The sequence below is a fragment of the Giraffa tippelskirchi genome, chromosome 6, assembly GCF_054371585.1.
Source record: "Giraffa tippelskirchi isolate mGirTip1 chromosome 6, T2T-mGirTip1v1.2.pri, whole genome shotgun sequence".
NCBI classification, from domain to species: Eukaryota; Metazoa; Chordata; class Mammalia; order Artiodactyla; family Giraffidae; genus Giraffa; species Giraffa tippelskirchi.
The window spans coordinates 62,688,601-62,697,513 of NC_137280.1; the positions used below are offsets into that span (position 1 = coordinate 62,688,601).

An 8,913-nucleotide genomic window follows, 5' to 3' on the forward strand; every position below is an offset into this window, starting at 1 on the left:
GTTTTGAGGTGCATTGAGATCTGCAGATAAATGAGCCTCACGAAGCAGGGAGCCCTAATGAGTCTGGTGTGGAGCAACCTGCTCTGAGAGACGACTTAGTTTCCAACTGAGTGGAGATCAGCTCCTAATCCAGGGGACATGGTGTCTTCCGGCTGCTTCCGGATGAACCAAAGCAGTGGATTCCAAAGGAAACCTTTCCTAGACACATGCAGCTCCCAGGTAAACTGGAAATGCAAAATTATGTCTGAAACAGAACCATGATAGCCCCCAAGTCAGTCTGTCCTGTGATGCACCCAATACACCCTACCCCCACCCCACATGCTCTTTGGTACTTTCTGGAGTAATGCTAGTCTAAAGCTGGGATATGTACCACTGATGCTACACAGATGACTTTAGATAGTTTATGGATGAACTTTTAATAATGTTTCGTGGTTATGCATGTATTTGTGGCGATCATTTTCTATGTGTAGCAAGGGATAATTTTTTTTTATTTCTTATTATAAGAATAACAACATTTTGTGGGCGCTTACCATTGCTGGGCACAGTTGTAAGAGCCTTATAGTAAAACATTATCACAACAGTGTTGTGATGTATCCACTCTTTTTTTGTTTGTTTGTTTTTGCCACACTGTGAGGCATGTGGAATCTTAGTTCCCTGACCAGAGCTCAAACTCATGCTCCCTGCATTGGAAGCATGGAATGTTAACCACTGGACCACCAAGGAAATCTCATCATGTATCAACTCTTATTATCCCTTTGAACACATGACATATTGAGACAGAGACTTCAGATAGCTTGTCCGAACTGGTGAGCAGCAGAAATGGGATTTCAATCAGGCAATTAGGCTTTGGGGCCCCTGGTAACCACTTGCTATCTTTCCTTGCAATATATTTGTGTTTCAGAGACTGATATGAAATATGTTTTGCACTAGAAGAGCACGTTGATGGGAATAAATACAATGAATAAAAAATTACAAGTATTGAGATGGTTTGAGGATAGGGTGAACCTCATGATGTTGGAATTGGATGACTGAATGGCTGAGTTCCCCCAAGGGTGGTCTGGTGACCACCTGCATCAGCCAGACCCTGATACTGGTGAAAAATCCAGATTTATTGAATCAGTCTCTGTGGGTGGAGTCCACGGTTCTTTATTGATAACAAATTCCTCAGGTCGTTTCTACATATGATGAGGCTCTGACACACCTCTTGCTCATACCCCAGTTCCTACCCAGGTCTAGAAAACAACAATAACAATGACAGTAACAACTGTTGATTGGCTGGGAGCTCCACCAGGCTGTGAATCTTTTGGCCTAAAGTTTGGGAAAAAGTAAAGCAACAGAGAGCTATTGTTCAGGGAACATGTGTTATGTACCTTATCCTCAGAGCCTAATGTATGGTGGGAATATACCCCTTTTATAGATGAGGAAACTGAAGCTGTAGAGGTGAAGTGACTTAATAAACGGTGGGACCAAGAGTCAGACCTGGGCGTGTCAGTGTTTAAACTGTGCCCTGTCCACTGCACCACTGAGGCCAGATCTTCAGAGTCAGTGCGTCCCGCGGACCCCCTGGAAGAGGCCCGAGTCAGGGAAATGAGCTTGCATTCGGATAATGGCTCTAACAGGTGTTGCCAGCATTTAGGGTTCAAATTTAAAGTAAGAACAGGGAACATTCAAGTCAAAGAGAGGTGCACCCAGTGTTGGATGAGAGGCTGAGGATATGGGATGGAGGAGAGCCACTGTCCTCCATTAGAGGTCGATTTTGAACACATTACTCTAACATGTTACATGAATCTCTAAACCTTATCACCCTCAGCTGTCCGGAGGGGGATCATCATGGATTCAGTCTCTGATGGCTAGTCTTGGCATTAAATGGGATGGTGCGTATTGAATGCCTGACACTCAGTAAATTGTTACTGGTATTGCACAAAGATGGGATGCCGGTGGTTCCATAAAGACTTGCCGCCTGGCTCCTAGAATCGACAAGTACATAGAATGTCTTCACTGGGCGAGGACTTTGTTTTTCCTCAGAGTAGTGTTTGCTTATTGGGATTGTTGATATTCTCCTTATTTTGAGAGGTAAAACTGCCCTCCCAACTGCTGGCCATGGGGGTTTAAAGAGAAAACTCCAGGGGTATCTGCTGGCCTTGCCCCCACAAAGACGCTGATGCTACAGCACCTGATGAAGAAAGAGAAGCTTGAAGTAAATAGACCAACTAGAAATGCTAAATCGAGAAAGTGTAAGCATGGTTACCACTTTATCCAAGCTTAAGCAGTTGTGGAATCTACGTAAAGATAAAAAGGTCTGTGGAAACAAATCCCCTTTAGACTTTTGCTTCTGAGTATCATTTAAATATTAGAATACCTTTTAATATAGAACATTCTATTTTCTAATAATTACTCTGTGCTAGGAGCTGTATTTATGATGTACGTATTTTGTCTTTCTTAATCCTCCAAGATGATAGTTTTTAGTAAAGCACTTGGTGTTTAGTGGAGAAAACATGAATTTCTCTCTTCAACGGAGGAGGAAAAGGCATCTCAGGGAAGCAGAGATGGCGTGGTTCCCACAGCTGGGTGGGGGAGCCAGGATTTGAATCGAGGTGTGTCTCACTAGGGGTCATCACCCTCACCATGACGCTTTCCCAACTCCTGAGAATATTACCCTTTATTGCACATGTACTATGTGTTGGGTATGAGACAATTCACACCCATATTCCCTTTAAAGCTCTCACATCTTAGGTGCTGAGTTCTCTAATACCCAGTATAAGTTAAGGCACCTCATAGAAAACCAAGAACTAGTTATTGAGGACCTGAAAATGGCACAATTTCCTACCAGTGAAGTACCTATTTGAATACCCACTGTATTAAGAAGGGAAGGGAAGGGAAGTCGCTCAGTCGTGTCCGACTCTTTGCGACCCCGTGGACTGCAGCCTACCAGGCTCCTCCGTCCATGGGATTCTCCAGGCAAGAATACTGGAGTGGTTTGCCATTTCCTTCTCCAGGGGATCTTCCCGACCCAGGGATCGAACCTAGGTCTTCCTGCATTGGAGGCAGACGCTTTAACCTCTGAGCCACCAGGGAAGTCCCTGTATTAAGAAGAGCCATGTTAATAATAGCAACCCTACTTGATAATAGAGACTGAACTAGTCTGGGCTATTGATGGTATTAGCTAGAGTGATAGACTCTATGTCATGCCACAAACCACCTTGGACATTGGTCATGGAACAGCTAAAAGATTTATTTCATGGTTTGATGCTGGCTGTGTCTGGGGAATCTCTTCTCCAAATGATGATTTAGGGATATAGGTCCTTCTATCTTGGGGTGCTGTGAACTTAGCTATATAGCCACTGATGTCCCTGCGCAAGGGAAAGAAACGTGGTGATGGCTCAAAGGGTTCTGTAATGACCACCCCATTGGCCAGAACTCCACCACCTAACTGCAAGGGAGGCTGAGACAAATGGTCTTGTGCTTAGGAAAAGAGGAAATGGGGTTGGTGAGCATCTGGCCAGCTTCTGCAGTGGTTTTTAAGCTACAGAAGTGGGCTCTGCCTCAGTTTAGAAGTCACTGGAGTATACTGAATGGGTGAGAGAGGGTTGGAGAACCAGGCTGCCAACCCAGGGAGGCTGGGCAGCAACAACCACAGCCAAAGTCAGCCCTGGGCACCATGGCTGGGATGCTCTCACCAGCACAGGGACAGGCCCTCTGAACTTGATGCGATGGTTGGACTCTTGACATCACCAGCACCTTGAAAAACGTCGAAACTCGTCCAGCATCTTTGTTCTAGCATCAGAGCTTCAGGCAGACAGACTCTGTCTCTTAGGTCCTTACCAGGATCCCAGATTCATGGGCTAGCTCAGGTGTTACCTTTTTCTGAGCTTCCAAAGTGGGAGTGACTGTGGGATGTCCTAATACTATGGGATTTGCCTCAAAAGACAGGACTGGTTTGAGGGGGAAGAAAAGAGAGTAAGAGAGAGAGAGAGGGACCTACTGTGTGGCATAGCCTGCTATAGTAGCACAAAGAGGGTATTTGTTGTCTAAATTTGCATGATGGGATTGAGGGCAAATTGTGGTCAAGCCAGTTCACAGAAAGGACCTGGGTACAGAGTGCCCAAGGGTTCAGATGTATTAATTTGTGTGTTTATTTGTCCATGTATTCACTGAGCATGTATTGAGTTCACTCTGTGTGAGGCTCTGCGCTGGGTTCTAGGGACCTGATGGTGAATATGACATGGTTCTTAAACTAGTGTTTGGGATGCAAACATGGAATCCCCCAGAAGAAGGGGCAGGGTTGAGACCAGGAGAGACCTGGGTCTGGGAACTGTTACAGAAGAGAAATTAATAGATGATGCTTTTGCCCTGCATCCCAGCGAGATGAAGTGACCTGTTCAACTACTGAGTCATTGACCAGGGACTTCAAGTCTTCAAGTTCATGTTCTTGAGGTTTCCCTTTACCCTGTGTGCTGCGCTATGCAAGGCAGAGGGGGAGATGGCAGTTTAGGGTCATGGAGAGATCACAGGCTTTGGGGTCCTGCATATTCTGCTAGTCATTTAGTTGACAAGGGTCTAGAGTCAGGTAATTTTTGAGAGTTAATCTTCCATCTATAAAATGTGGATAATATTACTTAAGTCCAGGGGTTACTGTGAAGACTAATAAGCAACAGATCTAAAGAAGAAATGTGTCCTTGATAATGCCAGACACAGAGGTGCTCAAAAAATGGCAACTACAAGAAAGAGGATGAGTTAGGGTCACTGGCTTCAAAGAACTTACTCTTTACCTGGCAGGGGTGGGGTGAGGATAGGATGGGAGAGTGGAATTTACCTGTGTGTGAGAGAGAGGAAATAGGTACAAATACCTTTATTGGACTGCTTGTAAATAAGGTCAGAATTCTGAGAAGAGAGGGCACAGTGCAGGCATGCGTGAAGGCTTTGCGGAAGGACCACATAGGTGGCCAGGATGTGGCTTTGGTTCTATCATCAGACTCCATGGGCTCATATCTGAACTCCATCCCCCTTATTATCTGTGTTCTTGGGCAAGGATGTTTTTAAATTTCATCAAGTCTCTGTCTATTCTGCTGTAAAATGGGTACAATAGTAGTTATACTGGGTAGTTCTGGGAATTATATGAGCTAATTCACAGGAAGAGCTTATCACAGTGCTCTTAGCACTTAGTGCCCTGAATACTACTCCTGTTGAACTGAGTCTTAAAAAACAAATACATAAAACCTCATTCTATTAATAGTTGTAAGGATTCCAGTGAATCCTTACCTGGTACACAGCAAGCATTTCTTAAGTGCCCTTATGCTCAAGGGTGATGATAACGCCTTAAGTAAATTTTTTTTTTTTTTAATCTCCCTTGGTTCCTAGCACAGTGGCTGGCCCATGGTTCATTTGCTTATGAAGAATTTGGCTGGGAGGTTGACAACAGGTTGAAGGGTTAAAGAAGGGGGCATTTTAAGGAGGGGAAATAGCAAGAGGGAAAACAAATCAGTGGAAAACAGCCCAAATGTTCAAGGAATTTAAGTAAATACCGATCACATTTTGTAAGGTTGATTAAGTTCCCTTTGTCTCCCCCTGGTGGCCATTAAAAGCATACACAACAGAGAACCTATTGTCATCTCCTTGGCCCCAAGACCTTGGAGCAGTCTGTGATTCAGCCTCACAGACTGATTCATGACTTGTCTCGACTGCAGTGACTTGCTTTTGGTGACATTTCCGGAGGAATAACAAACAATGATATCGGATGAGCCCAGGAACTATTTAATCTCTTCGCTCTATCTTTCCAAATCCTTTGGAATGATGCCCTTTGATCTCCTTCTTCAGGAACCACAGTGTCAAATAGCCTCTTCTTTCTTGCGTCATTCAGGAGCAGTTGCATCCTGGAATGATGACAACAGCATATTGGGTGGTTACTCTGTGGCAGGCACTGTTCTAAACTCTCTACACGTTGAACTCATCCAGTCCTCCAAATAACCTTCTAGATGTGTTCTATTTTGACTGCAATTTTTCAGATGAGAAAACTGAGGCACAGGGAGGAATGGGACTTACCCAAGATGATATAGCTGGTGTTTGGCAGAACTGGGATTCAAATGCAAGTGACCTGGCTCCAGAGACTGGGCTCTAACAGCTGTGTGACAACAGCCTCCCGTGTCGCAGCCTCCTGGTGACAAATCATCCTGGCTCACTGTCCCCTATTGCTGGACCTTTGAAGTGTGAGGACCTTGAGTCCCCAAATCGGGGGCCGCTGGTAGAGGACAGTGTTCTCACACTTCACCGATGAGAAAATCACGCAGAGAAATAGTTTTAAAAGCACATGATTGGTGGGAGGGAAGTTCAAGAGGGAGGGGACATATGTATACCTACTGCTGAATCATGTCAATATGTGGTAGAAACCAACACAATGTTGTGAAGCAACTATTCTTCAATTAAAAAATTTTAAAAAAATCACATGACTGAGGAGGACTTCCCTGGTGGTCCAATGGCTAAGAACTCCAAGCTCCCAATGCAGGGGCCTGAGTTCCATCCCTGGTCAAGGAACTAGATCCCCCATGCTGCAACTAAACCTGGATGCTAAAAAGAAAAAAATAAAAAGGATCCTGGCTGTTGCACTTTGACAATTACTTAGAATAAGGCAACGATGTTTGCTTTAATAAGGCCCAGAGTGGCCAAATAAATAATGTTAAAGAGAGAAAAAAAAAAAACCATGACTGGGATCCCACCCTCAGATTCTGATTCAGCCAGTAGGGCCCAGGAATCTGGCTCGTTCAGAATGGTGATCTCTCCTGGAGTCAAAAGAGCATGTAAAGCAGCAGCAGAGTTTGAAAAGATTGATTCCAATTTTGAAAGAAGTTCTGCTGTGGGTAAAATGCTATCAGCTTTGCATACTACATGAAAGTATTTGTAAAAGAAAGAGTCAATCAGTGTGGCAAACTTTATTGCCTTATTTTAAGTAATTGTCACAGCCACCCCAGTCTTCAGCGACTACCACCTTGATCAGGCAATAGCCATCAACACTGAGGCAAGATCCTACACCAGCAAAAAGATGATGACCTGCAGAAGGCTCAGATGATGGTTGGCACTTTTTAGCCATAGATTTTGGGACCAAATATTCTATTTACTTGTTCTTGGATCTTTGACGGATCACTTCCAGCTTCTGGGAGTCTCTGTTTCCTTGTCTGTAGAACAGTCTCTGTTTCCTTGTCTGTGTGATAATGCAGACCTCATTGTGGTTGTTGAAAGGGACCATCTGTTCAAGATGGCTCACATTAGGGACCAGTGCAGTGCCTGGCACATGGTAGGCATGGCTTAGATGCCCTACAGTCCATGGGGTTGCCAAGAGTTGGACACGACTGAGCACACATCCATTGCACTTTGTAGAAAGTGTTGCCTCAGTTCTGATATAGAAGAAAGGGTGAGAAGGTCTGGGGAGGCTCTGAGAACATTCTGCCTGACCTCTGGTGTTGTTGGATCCATGGGACTGAGATTCTCCTTTTGTTGAGGCGGGCAGGCAACGATGCAGCAGGACCAGCTCCTGTCTTGTCTCCAAAAAGGGAATCAATAATGCTCGCTTCTCCTTTGCTCTTCCCACATCTCCTTCTTCCTGCTTCGAGCACTTTGATATTTTGTCACTTTCCATTTGTAAAGCCTGTCTGTCTCATTACTCACCAGTGATGATCCCACATGCAGAAGCTGCCCCAGGGAGCCCACAGCTGCTCCACGTCATCCTTTGAGTCACTCTGGAAAGTGAAACCTGGGGGTGCAGCTGTGTTCCAAGGGCTGGTGGGGTTCCCGCGGCATGGCTGCTCCTTCCAGGCGCTGCTCTGTGGTCTGGGGCAGGTGGACGCTGCTGGACGCCTTCTCTGGGTTTCCACCATCTTCTGGCCTCTGCACTTGGTGCTCTGCCTGGGAGGCTTTCTCCACTCTTCTCTTTCTGGATAACTTCCATTTATCCATTAAGACTGAGCTCCAATGTCTCCTTTAAGAACCCTTTCCTATGTCTGTGAGTCTGTTCTGTTTTGTAACTAAGTTCATTAGTACCATTTTTTAGATTCCACATATAAGTGATAGCATATGATATTTGTTTTTCCTGTTGGACTTACTTCACTTCGTATGATAACGTCTAGGTCCATCCATGCTGCTGAAAATGGCATTATTTCATTTGTTTTTATGGCTGAGACTCACAGACAGAGAAAATGAACTTATGGTTACCAAAGGGGAAAGGAGAAGGGAGGGATAAATTAGAAGTTTGAGATTAGCAGATATAAACTACTATATATGAAATAGATGACCAATGAGGTCCTACTGTATAGTCTGCACAGCAGACTCTATTAAGTATCTTATAATACTTTATATGCAGTAATGTATATGCAAAAGAATCTGAAAAAGAATATGTATAACCAAAGCACTTTACTATACACTTGAAAACAACACAGTATTTTAAATCAACAATTCTTCAATAAATAAATAACCACTTGAAAGAAAGAAACTTTTCCTAGTTCTCCCTTTGCTTTCTTACTGGGATGTCCATGTTTCTTTCCTCTCGAGTTCCCACAGTCCCGCAAACAGCTCTGTAATAGTACAGACTCCAAGTGATGCTGTCATTTGTCTCCCCGGATGCTGAGAGCCACTTGTGGGCAGGGACCATATTTAAGCTCCCTTGTGGCTGGAGCATCTGGCCTGGCACAGTAGGTGCTTCGGGAACATATTTTACATGAATTTTTCACAAAATGGTTGGTTTCTATCGTGACTCCTATTACACACATGGATCTCATGCCCTTTGGATTGCTGGTTCTTGGGATCCGATTGATGAAAAATTCTGTTCTATAATAACCTTCAAAGAAGTTTGTACAGTATTTCCTTGAGTCTCATTTGTGGTGAGAGGTGATTTTCTTATTTGTCCATCCCATTCTGTTGTACTGTTAG

The 8,913-nt window shown here is 44.3% G+C and overlaps 1 non-coding gene across 1 annotated transcript; it reads right to left on the reverse strand.

The window, feature by feature from the left end:
* Window positions 1-3,002: 3,002 nt before the first annotated feature.
* Window positions 3,003-3,075, reverse strand: TRNAW-CCA (transfer RNA tryptophan (anticodon CCA)). Its single transcript has one exon. It is a non-coding gene; the product is annotated as a tRNA-Trp (tRNA).
* Between the last annotated feature and the right edge of the window lie 5,838 nt (window positions 3,076-8,913).